The 20,762-nt window shown below is 48.5% G+C and overlaps 1 long non-coding RNA gene across 1 annotated transcript; it reads right to left on the reverse strand.

Moving 5' to 3' along the window:
• Window positions 1–400: 400 nt before the first annotated feature.
• On the reverse strand, window positions 401–11,837 carry LOC147971202 (uncharacterized). Its single transcript, XR_015604579.1, has 5 exons — window positions 11,484–11,837; window positions 10,036–10,107; window positions 3,901–8,402; window positions 2,545–2,616; window positions 401–911 (listed from the first exon to the last, which is right to left on the reverse strand). It is a non-coding gene; the product is annotated as an uncharacterized LOC147971202 (long non-coding RNA).
• Window positions 11,838–20,762: the final 8,925 nt, after the last annotated feature.

Below are 20,762 nucleotides of genomic sequence, written 5' to 3' on the forward strand. Positions count from 1 at the left end.
ACGAAGTTCCGTTAAGTTTTGTGTGATTGAAGTTTTCAAGTTTTGGGTGAGATGTCGATATGAGGAGAATAAGGAGTGACAAGACCCTAAGCTTCGGGATGCCCAAGGCACCCAAGGTGATATTCAAGGAAGATCCAAGAAACTAAGCTTGGGAATCCTCCGGAAGGCATCCCCTCTTTCGTCTCCAACATTATCGGTAACCTCACTTGGAGCTATGTTTTCATTCGTCACATGATATGTGTTTTGCTTGCAGCATCATTTTATTTTATTATAATTTGATTTATGTTGTTTAGAATAATGTTTTGCATCTTTTATTTCAATAAAAATGTCAAGTATAGCCTTTACCATGCTTATTTTGCAAGTCTATATGTGGCTGTTTGAAAACAGAAAGTTTATCGCTGTTGCAAAAATTCCCGAGAAAATTCATAATGTGATAAAATGCTGAAACTTTTTGCACAATAAGCTTTGATAAATTTTCTACAGTGTGGTAAATTTTCATAATTTTTGGAATTAAATAAGTTGTGACGCCCCCGATTCAACCGTACACTAATCATACACGCAAATGTGTACGATCAAGATCAAGGAATCACGTGAAGATATCACAATACAACTCTAGACACAAATTAAAATAATACAAGCTTTATATTACAAGCCAGGGGCCTCGAGGGCTCGAATACATAAGCTCGAATACACAAGAGTCAGCAGAAGCAACAATATCTGAGTACAGACATAGTTAAACAAGTTTTCCTTAAAAAGGCTAGCACAAAAGCAACAACGATCGAAAAGGCAAGGCCTCCTGCTTGGGGGGCCTCCTAACTACTCCTAGTCGTCTGTGGTCTTCACGTAGTAGTAGGCATCCTCCGGGTAGTAGTAGTCATCAGTGGCATCGTCTGGCTCCTGGGATCTGTCATCTGGTCGCAACAATCGGGTATGGGGGAAAAGAAGTAGCAAAGCAACCGTGAGTACTCATCCAAAGTACTCGCAAGAATTACATCAGATCTAAACTAAGTATGCATCTGTATCAAAGGAATGGGTTGTATCTGTGGGCTAAACTGCAGAATGCCAGAAGAGAAGGGGAAAGCCTAGCCTATCGAAGACTAGCATCTTCTGGAAACCACCATCTTGCAGAAACAGGAGCGAGTAGAGTAGCATAAAGTAAAGTAGCAGTAGTGTTATCAACCTCGGCCAGAGATCCTTTCTCGACTCCCTGCGAGAAAGCAATCCCAGAGCCATACTATCCAGCTATCATCTCATATCCAAGTCTCATCACAATCCATTTCTCATCACAAGTATCCAGTTCTAGTTGTATCGATCGGGATACAACTCCAAGTGTCCGTTACCATAGGACAGGCTATCGATAGATGTTTTCTTCCCTGCAGGGGTGCACCAACTTACCCACCACGCTCGATTAACTCCGGCCGGACACACTTTCCTCGGTCATGCCCGGCCTTGGCCAAACAATACGCCGCAACCCGACCTAGGCTTAATAGAGAGGCCAGCACACCGGACTAAACCTATGCCCCCAGGGGTCATGGGCCATCTCCTCGGGAACTCATGCACGTTGCGTACGCGGCTGGTGAGCTAACCTAGCTACCTCCTTCAACAAGGTAGGTGCTTACCAGTCCAACCCGGCGCACACCGCTCAGTCGCTGACATCTATTAAGCTTCGGCTGATGTATACGACGCAGAACGCCCATACTATGCCCACGTGATGGTTAGTGCTATCAGGCCAGAGGCCCCTCGGATCAAATATCCAAATCGTAGTGGATTAGGAACGTACAGTAACGAGCAGAGACTCACGATCGATGTGACCCTGTCGCCCCGTCTTGAGTACTCGCGGCAAGGGCTAAGAATGCCCGGCCATGCCTCGTAAGTATCTCGCGGGCACCTTCCAGGTCAACCCGACTCCACATCACTCGCTATTAAGCTCGCGCGGGTACCCCTCAGGGTCGACCCGTCTTTAGTAACATGGTTCAGTGTAAAGTCATAGTAACCATAGTAACTGTGTGTTTAACACCAAAGGGAAAACCCGAGGAATCACCCCCGGTGAATTCCACTCGATGTTGTCATCAAGGTGAACGTAAGAGGATCCACCCTCGAGGTCCAAGTTTGATGGGTTGCACGACAGAGCCGTAACGGAAGTGGTTAAGGAGGAAATCACCCTCGATGACCTCGACCGTATAGCTACACTACGGAGATCTCATCAGGAGTGATGTAAGAGGTTCCACCCTCGGCACTTGATGGTAACTCTGTATAGTCATACAACTAGGGGGGTGATGTGCGGTGTCGGGGCCTGGACGTCGATCACATTGATCGAGTCATCGAACATAAAGTGAGGCAACTGGGACAAGGTGGGGGTCACTGATGGATCTCTAACCAACCTATACTAAGCAGTTTAGGATAGGTAGGTAAGGGATAAAAGCAGGTAACAACAACAGGCTATGCACAAGAGTAGGATCATACAGAAAGCAGTAGCAGTTCTAATGCAAGCATGATAGGAAAAGAAATAGGTGATATCGGAATGCTCAAGGGGGTTTTGCTTGCCTGGTTGCTCTGGCAAGGAGGGGGGTTCGTCGTCGACGTAGTCGATCACAAGGGCAACATCGGTCTCGGGGTCTACCGGAGAGAAGAGGGGGAAGAAACAGTAAATATAAAGCAAACATAGCACCACAAAGCATAACATGGCAATAAGATGTGCCGGGTGTGACCTAACGCGGTAGGAGGTGATACCGGCGAAGGGGGGAAACATCCGGGAAAGTATCCCCGGTGTTTCACGTTTTCGGACGGATGAACCAGAGGGGGAAAGTTGCGTGTTCGCTATGCTAGGGATGAGTGGCGGACGAACGGGCTGCGTATCCGGATTCGTCTCATCGTTCTGAGCAACTTTCATGTACAAAGTTTTTCCATCCGAACTACGGTTTATTTTATATTAAAATTAAAAGATTTAAATCATTTTTAGGATTTAATTAATTAATTTAAACAAAAATATCCAGAACAGTTCACGCTGACGTCAGCATGACATCAGCAGTCAACAGAGGAGTTGACTGGTCAACTGACGTGTGGGTCCCGTTCGTCATTGAATGTTTAAACTAATTAGGGTTTAATTAAACTAACTAGTTAATTAGATTAATTAAACAGGATTATTTAATTAATTATTTTAACTACTATTTATTTTATTTGATTTTAAATATATTTTTTATAAAAACGTTTCGGGCTTGGGCCCCGTTCGGTCAGTGGCCCAAGGCCAATGCGGGCGTGCGGGCGCCAGCGGTGCGGTTACGGGCGCAGGCGATGCGTTCGCCCGCGCATCAGCCCGAGGCCACCAGGGGGCACCGGCCACAGCGGTGGCCGGAGCAGTGGTCTGGGCCGGCGACCGGAGGAGTCGCTGGAGCCGTGCTAGGCGGGAGGCGGCCGGACGAAGCAGGGCAGAGGTGGCCGGCGGTGGGCGTAGGCAGAAGCAACAGCCAGCGATGGAGCTAGCAGCGCAGCAGGGGAGCATGCTAGCGGGCGGCAGCGGGGGCGCGGCGCAGGGGGCAACTGGGGCATGCGCGAGCGCGGGGGCAGCGGCGGCCTGCAGGGGCGTGCGGAAGGCTACGACGCAGTGGGCAGGGCGGCGCAGCAGTGAGTGGGACGAGCGCGCTGGTGCAGCCGATCGGGCGCCGTGTGCGCGCGAGCAAGGGAGACCGGCGGGCGAGCGGGCGCGGCCACACGAGTCGGGGACGTGCCCGGGCGAGGGGGCAGGGCCCTGGTTGCGAGCGGCAGCGCAGCGGGACGTTGAGCGAAAAGGGAGGGTTCATGCGCGAGCGCGGGCCAAGCAGGGCGCGCGCGAGGAAGGGGAAGTCGGCCGTGCGGCGGACAGGCATGGTAACCAGGGGGGAGAGGAGAGGGGTTGCGGCTCACGAGGGGAACGTAGGGAACAGGGCAGCGGGCTCGGGGAAGGTTGGGGTGGTCCGACGACGGAGAGGATGAGGAGGTCCGGCGAGGCTTGACGGAGCCGATGAGGAGGCGAGGCGACGTGGAGCGGCTCCGACGAGCGGCGTCCGTCGGCGAGGTCGGGGCGTCCGGCGTGGCGACGAGGATGGGACGATGCTCGGCGAGGTGGCGGGGGAACGCGCCGGGCGGCGGCGTCGGGAGCGCAGAGCGATGGCGCCGAAGATGGGATCGGGCCCGATCCCGATCCAACCGAGAGGAGGGGAATGAGAGGGAGACGTGGGGAGGGAGTGGGGCGATCTGTCCAGATATTTTGGGTGCGTGGGGGGATAAGGGAGAGGGAGAGGTGGGCCGGCCAGATGGTCTGGTGGTCCAGCTGGGCCACGACCCAGTGGAGGAAGGGGCTTCTCTCTCCCCTCTTCTCTTTTTCTTTTGTCTTCTCTGCTTTGCATTTTCCTTTTGCTCCAAAAGACTTTTGTAAAAAGTGTAGCTTCTCTCAATAATTATTATGTAATATTTAGCACTGCCTAAGAAGTTTGAGAAGTAGTTGAAAAGCCTTAGAATCTTTATAACTTTAAAAGTGATTTAAAATATTGTTTTGACCCCTTGTTTTATTCATTTAAGGGCATTTAAACAATTTATGAAAATATGGGTTTCAACATGACAAATACCCAGGGATTATTTACAACACTTTGAACATTTTGTTCTTCATGTTTGGCAATTTGAATTTTGGACTTGGAATTGAATTTGAAATTTGAACCAGTTTTGAACCAACGTGAGTTTAACAACAGTAATCATGATGATGTGGCATCATTAGGAGGGTATTACTGTAACTTAATTATCCGGGCATCACAATTCTCCTCCACTACAGGAAATCTCTTCCCGAGATTTAAGGGGGAGTAAGGAGGGAAAGACTCGAGAAGAACGGAGCTCAACACAAGGTAGGTACCAGGGGGCTATCTTAGTGAACGTGGCATAGAGGCATCTCTCGAGTTTGAAATATAAGAAAATCATCGAGAGCAAGGTAAGAAGGTGCAATAAGAAGTTTCAACCGGGTAGGAAATTGCTTGATGTCTGCAACAGAGTGCGAAAGAGGCTCAGAGCACCGAGAATAAGTATTGCATTTGATACCAGAATAGATCACAAGGAAGATGGCTCGCGAATACATACGAAGCCAAGCCCGAGGGATAACTTAGAAAACAAGGATGCATTGGAGAGTCAGGTTTCGATCCTGTGGAACTGTGGGTTATGGGCCCACCATGTGGGTTAAAAGCAGGAAGGGTGCTAACATTTTGTACGGCTAAGGTAGCAAGGCATGTCATAGGACAACCTATCAGTTATGTTGGCAACAACGTTGGTTCCAAGGGCGAGGGACGAAGAGAACCATTTTCCTACTCGTTAAGACGAGGCGGACCAATAGGCAAAGTTCTCATCCATCAGTGGCTATCGGAATGTCATCAATAATAGTAACAGGGTCTCACTAACAAGATTATACTCCAGGGTGTTTTATAAGCAGGGAATTATTTCTACTTATATCCTATAGATCACAGGAAAGTTTAAACAAACCAATGGAAAGGAGAAATGTGTTTGCACACAAGAATTGGGAGTATATCTTTTCCCAAGGAAAGTAGGGCATGATATACATGTTAGAACAACAAGTACATCACCATTTAGATAAAGGGCAAGGAAATTCATGATGTTATCCATGCAACGGTGTCCGGATGATAGATCCAAAACCTTTGGTAATGTGCTACCAATGTTCTTGTCGATATTCGGAATACCACAGTCATGCTTCGAGGTAGCATTAACATGGTGTTACAAGTAGGGGGGTTGGAGTTGAAGATCACAAGAAAACTCAAGGAACAATTGCAGGAATAGCAAGGAGTCCAAGGTATAACCAAGACATGGTCAAACATGTGTTGGAAAGAAGACAAGGGAGTTGTCGATGATAACTCAAATCATCAAAGGTCAAGGATGGTATTTATCATCACGAATTCTATTGATATGCTGGAAGAGCTCAGAATGTTGACGAGCACGACACAATTATCGAGAGATTACAGGAAGATGTAATCGATCGGTGATGACATCAAGTCAAAGGAATGATGAAGCGAAAAGTTATTGGAACCACGGGTATGACACAAACTCGAAAGCAAGCTTGCTATTCCAGGCGAAATGGTATGATGAGGAAGATCGACATAAGCTTAGCTCATCGTCGAAAATTCTATTCCGAGAAGGACCAGGTAGCACAATTAAAATTTAGCACAATAATGACATAGTCGGCCAGGCTAGGAATGACTTGAAGGATTATTAAACTCGTAAGTAATGAAAATTACTTAGAGTTATAGAATCGGAGTGCGGAATCGATTCAATCGATTCATATCGGTGTCCTCGAGTGATTAATAACTCAGATCCCAGGGGAAGTCTGAAATTAGTGAGAAGCAATACTAGATGAAGACTCATAGGAAGCAACATAGTTCTTTGTTATTCTCGAGGTACCTGAGGTTAATACTGGAAGGAAGATCAAAATAGAGGTTGGACAGGTGAAAAGATCTGAATAAGAGAAGTACTTAACTTGTCCGAGAAATGGAATCAAAGGAGAACAATCATGGTCGGAACCACGATTACAAAGGACCAAACATAGATACAATATGAACTTATCACAAGGGGATTATTAATATTGCAAGAAGCTTCCATGATAAGTCCCACATCATGTCCATGGGCATGAACACAAAGTTCAAGGTTGACTCCCACTTCTCCAATGCATAACCTTTCATTCACTTCTCGCTTTCGATGAAGTTGTAGTGTTGATATTTTATCTGGCATAACACCAGAAGAGTAAGACTCATGAAGACTCTCGGGTTCAGACGGATTAGGGGAGGCGTAGGTTCAACCCATAGGGGCATCTTAGGAACCTATACCACAACTTTAGGAGTAATCAACTCAAGCTCGATAGCAGAGTTTGGTTGACAAGAGCGGGGGATACAATTTACCAAGGCATCATGTATCCGAGGAAAGGCTCACAAGGTTAGTGAATATGAAGAACATTGTTGGATAAAACCGAACAAAAGGTCTGGTGGTCCACAAGGGATCTGATGTGAGCATCGATACTCACCCAGAAGAAGAAAGAATGCAAGGATATCAGATTATAGAAACAACTGACTAACTCAAAGCTTGAAGGCAAAGGGAATTATGAGTTCCAACACGGGGGATTAGAAGAAGAGGCTCTGATCAAAGACAAGTAAGTTGAAAAGGCATAGATCGACAATCAATCAAGGTTTGATTTGTCGAGCACCAGCTCATGTCAGGGGCGACGTCTGAGCAGAAGGGAATAATTCTAACTTTGTTTGATGATTGCAAGCATTCACAAACATATAGAATCAAATGCTCAAAATTAAAGATGACAAAGGATACTACTGAATATTGCCAGGCATATGGAAAGCATCCACAATGCAAGTAGACAAGGAGGAGCAAGAGCAATAGGTTACTAAGAATTTTCGGAAGATCGGTTAATATTCCAAAGAATTTTGTGAAACAAAGAACAACTATGGACAAATGGATACTCGACAAGCGCGAGTAATTATCCGCAGGGGTATTCATGTGGCAAAGAACTGCAAGGCAGTAGGCTCAATGGATTCTCAGGACAACAGAGAGTAATTCGGGGCATCTTGTAATAACAAGAGCAACTGGGGATGAAGGTATGAACGACAACGTAGGTAGTTACTCATAAGGATTTATCGGTGGTAGGGATCGCAATGGCAAGCGTATAAGGGTCTCGGTAAAACATCGGAGAGTATCTTCAGAATCTTCTGGTGCACCAAGCAATCATCTGGAGTGAGGGGCTCTCCGGTAGAACGTATTTACGAGAACGTAGAGTTAGCAAAATCATTTAACCCGAATAGAAGAGATATCAGATTCCCAGAGTATAGACTAGGAATAAAAGATCCTAATACCACCCAATGGCGACGTGGGCCCGTAAGCCACACAGCCATGTTAGTAAAAATAATTTTTCAAAGACTAGACTCAACTTCGGCCAAGGAGTTTGGAAGGGGATTCCTACAGGCAGTCGACTCTGATACCAACTTGTGACGCCCCCGATTCGACCGTACACTAATCATACAGGCAAATGTGTACGATCAAGATCAAGGACTCATGGGAAGATATCACAACACAACTCTAGAAACAAATTAAAATAATACAAGCTTTATATTACAAGCCAGGGGCCTCGAGGGCTCGAATACATAAGCTCGAATACACAAGAGTCAGCGGAAGCAACAATATCTGAGTACAGACATAAGTTAAACAAGTTTGCCTTAAGAAGGCTAGCACAAAAGCAACAACAATCGAAAATGCAAGGCCTCCTGCCTGGGAGCCTCCTAACTACTCCTAGTCGTCTGCGGTCTTCACGTAGTAGTAGGCATCCTCCGAGTAGTAGTAGTCATCAGTGGCGTCGTCTGGCTCCTAGGATCTTTCATCTGGTCACAACAATCGGGTATGGGGGAAAAGAAGTAGCAAAGCAACCGTGAGTACTCATCCAAAGTACTCGCAAGACTTACATCAGATCTAAACTAAGTATGCATCTGTATCAAAGGAATGGGTTGTATCTGTGGGCTAAACTGCAGAATGCCAGAAGAGAAGGGGAAAGCCTAGCCTATCGAAGACTAGCATCTTCTGGAAACCACCATCTTGCAGAAACAGGAGGGAGTAGAGTAGCTTAAAGTAAAGTAGCAGTAGTGTTATCAACCTCGGGCAGAGATCCTTTCTCGACTCCCTACGAGAAAGCAATCCCAGAGCCATACTATTCAGCTATCATCTCATATCCAAGTCTCATCACAATCCATTTCTCATCACAAGTATCCAGTTCTAGTTGTATCGATCGGGATACAACTCCAAGTGTCCGTTACCGTAGGACAGGCTATCGATAGATGATTTCTTCCCTGCAGGGGTGCACCAACTTACCCACCATGCTCGATTAACTCCGGCCGGACACACTTTCCTGGGTCATGCCCGGCCTCGACCAAACAATACGCCGTAACCCGACCTAGGCTTAATAGAGAGGCCAGCACGCCGGACTAAACCTATGCCCCCAGGGGTCATGGGCCATCTCCCCGGGAACTCCTGCACGTTGCGTACGCGGCCGGTGAGCAGACCTAGCTACCTCCTTCAACAAGGTAGGTGCTTACCAGTCCAACCCGGCGCGCGCCGCTCAGTCGCTGACATCTATTAAGTTTCGACTAATGTATACGACGCAGAACGCCCATACTATGCCCACGTGATGGTTAGTGCTATCAGGCCAGAGGCCCCTCGGATCAAATATCCAAATCGTAGTGGATTAGGAACGCGCGGTAACAAGCAGAGACTCACGATAGATGTGACCCCGTCGCCCCGTCTCGAGTACTTGCGGCAAGGGCTAAGAATACTCGGCCACGCCTCGTAAGTATCTCGCGGGCACCTTCCAGGTCAACCCGATTGCACATCACTCGCTATTAAGCTCGCGCGGGTACCCCTCAGGGTCGACCCGTCTTTAGTAACATGGTTCAGTGTAAAGTCATAGTAACCATAGTAACTGTGTGTCTAACACCAAAGGTAAAACCCGAGGAATCACCTTCGGTGAATTCCACTCGATGTTGTCATCAAGGTGAACGTAAGAGGATCCACCCTCGAGGTCCATGTTTTATGGGTTGCACGACAGAGCCGTAACAGAAGTGGTTAAGGAGGAAATCACCCTCGATGACCTCGACCGTATAGCTACACTACGGAGATCTCATCAGGAGTGATGTAAGAGGTTCCACCCTCGGCACTCGATGGTAACTCTGCAGAGTCATACAACTAGGGGGGTGATGTGCGGTGTTGGGGCCTGGACGTCGATCACGTTGATCGAATCATCGAACATAAAGCGAGGCAACTGGGTCAAGGTGGGGGTCACTGATGGATCTCTAACCAACCTATACTAAGCAGTTTAGGATAAGTAGGTAAGGTATAAAAGCAGGTAACAACAACAGGCTATGCATCAGAGTAGGATCATACAGAAAGTAGTAGCAGTTCTAATGCAAGCATGATAGGAAAAGAAATAGGCGATATCGAAATGCTCAAGGGGGGTTTGCTTGCCTGGTTGCTCTGGCAAGGAGGGGGGTTCGTCGTCGACGTAGTCGATCACAAGGGCAGCATCGGTCTCGGGGTCTACCGGAGAGAAGAGGGGGAAGAAACAGTAAATATAAAGCAAACATAGCACCACAAAGCATAACATGGCAATAAGATGTGCTGGGTGTGACCTAACGCGGTAGGAGGTGATACCAGCGAAGGGGGGAAACATCCGAGAAAGTATCTCCGGTGTTTCACGTTTTCGGACGGATGAACCGGAGGGGGAAAGTTGCGTGTTCGCTATGCTAGGGATGCGTGGCGGACGAACGGGCTGCGTATCCGGATTCGTCTCGTCGTTCTAAGCAACTTTCATATAAAAAGTTTTTCCATCCGAGCTACGGTTTATTTTATATTAAAAATAAAAGATTTAAATCATTTTTAGGATTTAATTAATTAATTTAAACAACAATATCCAGAACAGTTCACGCTGACGTCAGCATGACATCAGCATGACGTCAGCAGTCAACAGAGGAGTTTGACTGGTCAACTGATGTGTGGGTCCCGTTCGTCATTGACTGTTTAAACCAATTAGGGTTTAATTAAACTAACTAGTTAATTAGATTAATTAAACATGATTAATTGATAAATTAATTAATTAATTAATTAATTTAACTATTATTTATTTTATTTTATTTTAAATATATTTTTTATAAAAACGTTTCGGGCGTGGGCCCCGTTCGATCAGTGGCCCAAGGCCAATGCGGGCGTGCGGGCGCCAGCAGTGCGGTTATGGGCGCAGGCGGTGCGTGCGCCGCGCATCAGCCCGAGGCCACCAGGGGCACCGGCCGTAGAGGTGGCCGGAGTAGTGGTCTGGGGCGGCGGGCGGAGGAGTCGCTGGAGCCGTGCTAGGGCGGCGGCGCGCTAGCAGGCGGCGGGGAGCAGATGCGGGAGGCGGCCGGACGAAGCAGGGCAGAGGTGGCCGGTGGTGGGCGTAGGTAGAAGCAGCAGCCAGCGGCGGAGCTAGCAGCGCAGCAGGGGAGCGTGCTAGCGGGCGGCAGCGGGGGCGCGCGGCGCAGGGGGCAACCGGGGCATGCGCGAGCGCGGGGGCAGCGGCGGCCTGCAGGGGCGAGCGGAAGGCGGCGACGCAGCGGAGAGGGCGGCGCAACTGTGAGTGGGGCGAGCGCGCTGGTGCAGCCAGGCGGGCGCCGTGTGCGCGCGAGCAAGGGAGACCGGCGGGCGAGCGGGCGCGGCCACACGAGTCGGGGACGTGGCCAGGCGAGGGGGCAGGGCCCTGGTTGCGAGCGGCAGCGCAGCGGGACGTCGAGCGAAAAAGGGGGGGTTCATGCGCGAGCGCGGGCCAAGCAGGGCGCGAGCGAGGAAGGCCCGAGGTGCGCGTGACGAGCAGCGGCGAGGGAAAGTCGGCCGTGCGGCGGACAGGCGTGGTAACCAGGGGGAGAGGAGGGGTTGCGGCTCACGAGGGGAACGTAGGGCACAGGGCAGCGGGCTCGGGGAAGGTTGGGGTGGTCCGACGACGGAGAGGATGAGGAGGTCCGGCGAGGCTCGACGGAGCCGATGAGGAGGCGAGGCAACGTGGAGCGGCTCCGACGAGCGGCGTCCGTCGGCGAGGTCGGGGCGTCCGGCGTGGCGACGGGGATGGGACGGCACTCAGCGAGGTGGCGGGGGAACGCGCTGGGCAGCGGCGGCGGGAGCGCGGAGCGATGGCGCCGAAGACAGGATCGGGCCCGATCCCGATCCAACCGAGAGGAGGGGAACGAGAGGGAGACGTGGGGAGGGAGTGGGGCGATCTGTCCAGATATTTTGGGTGCGTGGGGGGATAAGGGAGAGGGAGAGGTGGGCCGGCCAGATGGTCTGGTGGTCCAGCTGGGCCACAACCTAGTGGAGGAAGGGGCTTCTCTCTCCCCTCTCTCTTTTTCTTTTGTCTTCTCTGCTTTGCATTTTCCTTTTGCTCCAAAAGACTTTTGTAAAAGGTGTAGCTTCTCTCAATAATTATTATGTAATATTTAGCACTGCCTCAAGAAGTTTGAGAAGTAGTTGAAAAGCCTTAGAATCTTTATAACTTTAAAAGTGATTTAAAATATTGTTTTGACCCCTTGTTTTATTCATTTAAGGGCATTTAAACAATTTATAAAAATATGGGTTTCAACATGACAAATACCCAGGGATTATTTACAACACTTTGAACATTTTGTTCTTCATGTTTGGCAAATTGAATTTTGGACTTTGAATTGAATTTGAAATTTGAACCAGTTTTGAACCAACGTGAGTTTAACAACAGTAATCACGATGATGTGGCATCATTAGGAGGGTATTACTGTAGCTTAATTATCCGGGCGTCACATAAGTACTGATACTCTTGCATTCTTTCAGACCGTACTGTTTTGGCATATTGCTGTTACATTTGCATTGTTTGCATATGTTTGCTTGTTTAATGATTCTATTTGAGGATAGAAGTGTTAAATATGCAGAGGCATTTAGTATGCAATGTTAAATAAATATTTTAGTGATTTGCTACAGTAGAGAATGATAAGGTTTTTGCATTGGTTTATACTAACTTATCTCACGAGTTCTTGTTGAGTTTTGTGTGGATGAAGTTTTTAAGATTTAGGGAAACCATGATATAAAAGGAATTAAGGAGACACCAAAGCTCCATCTTGGTGATTCCCAAGGCACCCCCAAGATAATATTTCAAGAAGTCTCAAGCATCTAAGCTTGGGGATGCCCCGGTAGGCATCCCACCTTTCTTCTTCAACAATTATTGGTTAGCATTAGTTGAGCCTAAGTTTTTGCTTCTTCACATGAGTTGTGCTATTCTTGGAATGTCATTTTGTTTTGTTTAGCTTTCTGTTTTAATAAAATACTTAGATCTGAAAGTTTTTAAATAAAAGAGAGTCCTCAAATAGCTACCCATTTACATAACTACTAGCTTGATCTTCACTTATATCTTTTTGGAGTAGCTTGTCATTTACTCTTGTGCTTCACTTATATCCTATGAGTAAAATGTTGAATAAATTGAATATAGTGAAGCCAAAATTATATGTTCATATCATGCCTAGTGGTAGCTTCACATTGGGTTTAGAAAGTGAAATCTTTTGAAGCTTGACAATCACAATATTGGTCATACAAGCAATTCATGAATAATTAGTAGAAGGAAGAGAACTTTCACATGCAAATACACTATCTTGGAAACCTTTTGTGATTGTGAGCCCCCATCAAAATATTATATGCCAAAATTGTTGACGTTGGACAAGGAAGACAACGTAATGATTTATGTTTGTTCGTATTCACGTAGAAGTTATATTGTCATAGATCCTTCAACATGTGGTGCTTGCCCCCCATCTTTGCCAGCCAAAAATTCCGCACCAAGTAGAGATACTACTTGTGCATCCAAAAACCCTTAAACCAAAATCTTATTTTCAAGTGTCCACCATACCTACCTAAGGATTGAGCAAGATCCTTCAAGTAAGTTGTCATCAGTGCAATAACACAATGAAAATTGCTTCTAAAAGTGTTAGATCATTTAGTGTAAGAGAAAATTGAGCGTTTGTACGAACTTGTGATGGCAAAGAATAAAAGCGGCAGACTGCATAATAAAGGTTGCTATCATAAGGGGCATTATAATGCGACGTTCTTTTGCACTAAGGGGTTGATCGGTGGAGCTGGACGGACTCCAGAAGTGTATCCGGAACATGATAAGCAAGAAACTTAAGCTTGTCAACATAGTCCAGGTCATGCTCTTCTGCCGGATCCTCCCGTGTCAACAACGGGATTTCAACTTATGGGAGTTCGACCCGGCCCAACACCAGACTCTAAGAGAGCTCTTCGACACGGCACATAAGGACGTCTGGAGGCTGCTGTTCAAGGGCTCCGAGGTCCCTCCTTCTCTTACCGAGGACCGCGGGCTAAGCACGAAGCGCCCTGCGAATTCGGTAAGTTCTGTACATCTGGTAGGGTGTTTATTTCCCATAGCTTAACCATGTGCGAGGTCTGAGCTCCCATGCCTTTGTCAGGACTGGGTGGAGACATCGGAGCAGATTAACTATCCGGCCCCTCTGCCCGAAGACCCCGCAGACGCTCTCCTGACGGAGATGCGGACTCCGGCTCCTTATGAGGTGCTGAAGAAGACCAAGAAGAAGGCCAAGGGAACCCGAAAGAGTTCCCAGCGCCAGGTGGTATCGGACTCATCGTCTGATAACTCCGAGGCGCACTCCTCCCGTGAAAACGAGGAGGAAGATGAAGATTCTCCCCCTCCAGCCGGGGGAGACAAGAAAAGCAAGGCCGCCCCAACCGGGGAGGCCGAAGGGTCCAAGAAGGGAAGGACTCTCCTTCCGGACCGTTCCACCACCGCCGCCGACGGCGAAGATGAGTGGCTGCTCAGGGCCAAGCCCCTGGCGAAGTCGTAAGTATTCGGATACCAGAGTAACTCATAGCATACTTTTGCTGCACTACTTCTCCTAACGTCGAATATGATTATGCAGTCCGCCCCAAGCCCGTATCAACGTATCATCGTCGGATGGTTCCTTGGACTCGTCGGACATGAATAGTGATACACTTCCACCCGCCTCTTCTCCTTGCCCTACGGACAATGACGAGGTATTGTCTCAAGGGGCACCGAGCCGGGGGGGAGACAGTCCCGGAGGCGCCTCAAGGCGACCTTCCGGACTCCAGGAGCAAAGGGAGCAAGGCTCCCAGGGGCGCCAAGTTCGGCCCTCAGCCGGACACCGCGCCGGAACCTCCAGTGGTTCCGGACTCGGGCAGGAGGCCCTCTTCCAAGAGGGGCAAGCCGCCCATGCCGGTGACCTCTGTCCATCCAGAGACACTGGACGAACTGCTGGGAGTGCTTCGCGGCGCTTCCATCGACGAAGAGCACCGCACTATTATGAGTGCGGTGATCAAGAAGGTTCAGTCCGCCAAGAGCGGACTGACTGAAGCCTGTGCCAGCCTTCTAACAGGCTTTGAGGTAAGTATTTAAAATATAGGAAAAATATTACCGCATAGACAGTAGCCCCTGATGCTCTGTTTGGCGTTCACAAAGAAAAGCCGAATAGAGGATCAAATAATATCTGCAGGAGTCTACTATAAGTATGTCTATATGCGTATGCAGGCTTCGCTGCTGACCTCTGACGCACTGACTGCGGAGGTCGCCGTACTGAAGTAGAACCTCGAGCGGTCCGAGGAAGAGCTCAGCCTTGCCAAGAGACAGCTCGAGGAGAACAAAGGTAAGTAATGCCTTGTCCATATATATATATATATATATATATATATATAGTGTTACTATTCATCACACAGGGTGCAGAATAAGTTATTCTTCACCCGAGGTAATCTTACGATCATTTCATAATTAAATTACGTTTGGAATTCAAATAGTTACATTCCTATTGATTCACTAATTTGACATAAAAAAATAAAAATATAGGTCATAAGACAAGAAAATTTGCAGTTTATGTGTATTTTAGACTATGTTTTTACATTTGTAATTTTACATAACATAAAATATCTTTTACGGCGATTACATATTTTCTTACTGTCTCTTTTTGCGTCAGAAAAAATAAAAAACTTACGGAACGTAAAATTACGGTGCATTGATGGTAAAATAGAGGGGGGTGAAGAATAACTATTCCTCACCCAGGATGACGAATAGCGCGACCCTATATATATATATATATATATATATATATATATATAGGGAAAATCCATCCTACCACCTGGGGGTAGTTACCCCACATGTCTCATATACTACCATGTGGTACTATATATATACTATTTTATTATTTTAAATATGTTCATATACTATATCTGAGATATTTCAAAGCAAGTTACATGAAAAAATTGCATATGAGCCCATAGTTTTTGTTATATTTGCGAAATACGTACATATTTATACGTAAAAAAGAGCATACTCAAAAAAAGGTATATACTACCTAAAAATTAGTATATATATACTACCTAATCATTGTTATATACTACATACTACACGTACATACTCTCGGTTTCGTCAGATACTACATACAATATACAAAACGTAAGTGGTGGTAACTACCACTGCTTGTAGGAAACATTTGGCGGCATATGTCTTTATGGACTCGAGACCTTTCGAACAGCGACCAGCTCTCGCCTTATCATGACAGTCAGTTTTAGCTTTCTCTACTGAGGTGCTTAGCCCAGATGAACCGGGGCACAATTGCAGTAGTTCTCCCAGTGCTACCTTAGCCGATATAGCGGAACGTAAGGTACCAAAACATGGGAGGCGGGCAAACCCAACTATTGACCCAAGACATGGTTCGGAGCTGATGCATATAATGCTATAAGTTTGGGGTGCCGCACTGTCGAAAGTGTTCGGACTTCTCATGCCGTATTATGGGGTACGCTTAAGCCCCTGGCGTATTGGCCGTACCAGAGTGTACGGGTGCTGAATGTCATGAACGAACATATATATATATATATATATATATATATATATAAGAAGAATGCGATAATAGTCTAGTGCTATGCATTGTTTATTCAAAAATGTGCGTCGAAGCAGAATGATACAAGTAGTGCGATAAGAAAAAAGTAGGACTATTTGACATGTCCCCTCCAAGGGCAAGCTGAGGAATGGTATTTAAAGCAGGTATTTCACTCGTTATCAGAGACCACCTGGGAATTCCTTAATGCGACGTAGCTTTCTGCCTCCTTGGTTGTTGTATCGTGTGTCCGGCAATCGTACTGCCGGACGGGGCTTCCAGAGATTAAAGTCCTGAAAGAAAGAAAAATAACAAAGCGGGAAGCCCCTAGTGCAGTTGAGCCGCGTCTTGGGGCGTGCCGTAGTCGTGCCCCCTCCCCACTTGTGCCTATGGTATTTTCAATGCGTAATTATGTACGTGTGGCACGGATTTCGCCGTTTGGCTGGGACTGGGGTGGGGGCCGCATTGCTATGAAATCTCGGAACGTGCCAGTCGGTCTTGTTGCCGATTACTCCGGGCGCTCTTGAAGGTGTCCGGGTCCTTAATCGCCAAACTGGTGGATTGCCTTAAGAGGCTGCTTTGCGCTTCTGCTGCGAGGGCCGCAGTGTGCTCCTCCATGCGGAGAGAGCACTCTGTGTTTCCATTGACTGTGATGACCCTCTGAGGTCCTGGCATCTTGAGCTTGAGATATGCATAGTGCGGTACCGCGTTGAATCTCGCAAATGCGGTTCGCCCGAGCAGTGCATGATAACCACTGTGGAACGGGACTATATCGAAGATTAACTCCTCGCTCCGGAAGTTATCCGGGGATCCGAAGACCACTTCCAGTGTGACTGAGCCTGTGCAATGGGCCTCTACACCTGGTATGACGCCTTTGAAGGTCATTTTTGTGGGTTTGATCCTTGAAGGGTCTATACCCATTTTGCGCACTGTGTCCTGATAAAGCAGGTTCAGGCTGCTGTCGCCGTCCATAAGGACTCGAGTGAGGTGAAATCCGTCTATGATTGGGTCTAGGACTAGTGTGGCGAATCTGCCATGACGGATACTAGTGGGATGCTCCGTGCGATCGAAGGTGATCGGACAGGAGGACCATGGGTTGAACTTTGGGGCGACTGGCTCCAACGCATATACATCCCTTAACGCCCACTTCCGCTCCCTCTTGGGGATGTGGGTTGCGTATATCATGTTCACCGTCCGCACTTGTGGGGGGAACCTCTTCTGTCCTCCAGCGTTCGGTTGCCGGGGCTCCTCCTCGTCATCGCTATGTGACCCCTTATCTTTGTTTTCGGCATTTAACTTGCCGGCCTGCTTGAACACCCAACATTTCCTGTTGGTGTGGTTGGCTGGCTTGTCGGGGGTTCCATGTATTTGGCACGAGCGATCGAGTATTCGGTCCAAACTGGATGGGCCCGGAGTGCTTCTTTTGAATGGCTTTTTCCACTGACCGGGTTTAGAGCCTCTGAATACGGCATTGACTGCTGTATCCTCGGTATTGTCGTTGTTGATGCGGCGCTTGTGTTTGTTGTGACGTGACCTGCCATTGCCATCCTTGGTATCCAAAGTACCATGGTTCTTTGATACATTATTGCTGCGAGCCAGCCAGCTGTCTTCTCCCCCGCAAAAGAGGGTCATGAGTGTCGTGAGGGCTGCCATAGATTTCGGCTTTTCCTGGCCAAGGTGCCGGGCGAGCCACTCGTCGCGGATGTTGTGCTTAAAAGCTGCTAGGGCCTCTGCATCCGGACAGTTGACGATTTGATTTTTCTTTGTCAGGAACCGTGTCCAGAATTGCCTGGCCGATTCCTCTGGCTGCTGAATTATGTGGCTCAAGTCATCGGCATCTGGTGGTCGCACATAAGTGCCCTGGAAGTTGTCGAGGAATGCGGCTTCCAGATCTTCCCAACAATCAATGGATTCTGCTGGCAGGCTGTTGAGCCAATGCCGAGCTGGTCCTTTGAGCTTGAGTGGGAGGTATTTGATGGTGTGTAGATCGTCATCGCGGGCCATGTGGATGTGCAGGAGGAAGTCCTCAATCCATACCGCAGGATCTGTTGTGCCGTCGTATGATTCGATATTTATAGGTTTGAAACCCTATGGGATTTGGTGATCCATTACTTCGTCTGTGAAGCATATGGGGTGTGCGGCGCCTCTGTAGTGGGCTATGTCGCGACGCAGCTCGAATGAGTCTTGTCCGCTGTGTTCGGCCTGGACGGATTTGCTTTTACTGTATCCGGCGTGACGGTTATTGTCTCGCATGGTGGCGCGCCCTCGTGATCTGTAGACCGATCTTGCGTGTTTTGCTTTGTCCTCCAATACGTCTCGCAGGTCTAGCGTGTTTCCCCGTGCCTTGTCATTTTTATTTGAGTGGCGTCGTGTGCGGGCTGAGTTTTTGGCTGAAATGCCTCTCTGTCGCGGCCACGAGGTGGCCGATCAGCCGCATCATATGCTAAAGATGTAGGTTTGAATGCTTCCTCCTCCAGTCGGGGTAGCAACCTACGCTTTGAGTAACTCTTGGAGGGGCGTTCAAGTTCATATTCCTCGGCCGCAAGGACTTCAGTCCATCTGTCTGCTAGCAAATCTTGATCAGCTTGAAGCTGCTGCTGCTTTTTCTTAAGGCTATTTGCTGTGGCTATAAGCCGGCGCTTGAAGCGCTCTTGCTCGACGGGATCCTCCGACATGACAAATTCGTCATCGTCAAGGCTTGCCTCGTCTTCAGAGGGAAGCATGTAATTATCATTCTCCGCCTCTCCATCTGCCGCTCTCTCGGGAGGGCTGGCTTCCCCACCCTCCTGCTCTAAATCTTGCTGGAGGGGATTGTTGTCGTCTTCGGCACTGTCCGGAGTGCTATTATCTACTGTGCCGGTGTCACCGCTTTTGCTTTGGCGAGACTTAGAGCGGCGCCGCTGAGGTCGGCGCTTGGGTTGCTTCTTGGAGGGGTCATCCTCCGCTGTCCCGTCGCCATTGCCTTCTTTGGGTGTGTCCACCATGTATATATCATATGATGAGGTGGCTGTCTAGTGCCCTGTGGGCAGTGGTTCCTCTTCGACTCCCGCATTGTCGTCCATACAGTCGATGTCTTCGGAGTCGAAGTCGAGCATGTCGGTCAAATTGTCGACAATGGCTACTAAGTGGGTGATGGGTGGGCGGCGAATTTCTTCGTCATCTGCATCCCAATCCTACCGAACATAGTTCGTCCAGGACTCTCCTGGCAGGGAGAGAGACCTTAATGAGTTCAGTATGTCGCCAAAGGGCGAGTGCTGAAAGATATCCACGGAGGTGAACTCCATGATCGGCGCCCAGTCGGATTCGATAGGCACGACCGCAAGCGGTTCGGAGTCCGTGGCTGGGGAAGATTCCGGTAGTTCGGCGTCACGGCTCCTGTGAAGGGTAAGGTCGATACTCGGCTTGATCGCTGCTGAGAGTACGGCCTCCGTGGCGGGGTCTATCCACCCGTCCATGGATGGCACCATTGGCTCCGAATTGAGGGTCGGAGCGGTTGCCGGTGCGATCTCCTGAACACTGTCCGAAGGTAGAGCTAAATCATGCTCATCATGACCGTGCGGCACACTCAGTAGGGGCTCGAATCCATCGAAGATCAAGTCTCCGTGGATGTCGGCCATGTAGTTCAAGCTTCCAAACCTGACCTGGTAGCCAGGGGCGTAACTCTCGATCTGCTCCAGATGGCCAAGCAAGTTGGCCCGCAGTGCGAAGTCGCCGAATACAAAGATCTTTCCGGGGAGAAAAGTCTCACCATGGACTGCATCGCTATCGATGATCGAAGGAGCCATCAAGCCTAACGGTGACGACACAGAGGAACTCTCAATGAAAGCACAAATGTCGGTGTCAAAACCGGCGGATCTCAGGTAGGGTGTCCCGAACTGTGTGTCTAAGGCGGATGGTAACAGGAGGCAGGGGACACGATGTTTTACCCAGGTTCGGGCCCTCTTGATGGAGGTAAAACCCTACATCCTGCTTGATTATTCTTGATAATATAAGTAGTACAAGAGTTGATCTACCACGAGATCGGAGAGGCTAAACCCTAGAAGCTAGCCTATGGTATGATTGTCTGTTGTCCTATAGACTAAAACCCTCCGGTTTATATAGACACCGGAGGGGGCTAGGGTTACACAAGGTCGGTTACAAAGGAGGAGATATACATATCCGTATTGCCTAGCTTGCCTTCCACGCCAAGTAGAGTCCCATCCGGACACGGGACGAAGTCTTCAATCTTGTATCTTCATAGTCCAACAGTCCGGCCAAAGGATATAGTCCGGCTGTCCGAAGACCCCCTAATCT

This window comes from Triticum urartu, chromosome 5A, assembly GCF_056163025.1.
Source record: "Triticum urartu cultivar PI428250 chromosome 5A, HENAU_Tu73, whole genome shotgun sequence".
In the NCBI taxonomy this organism is placed as follows: domain Eukaryota; kingdom Viridiplantae; phylum Streptophyta; class Magnoliopsida; order Poales; family Poaceae; genus Triticum; species Triticum urartu.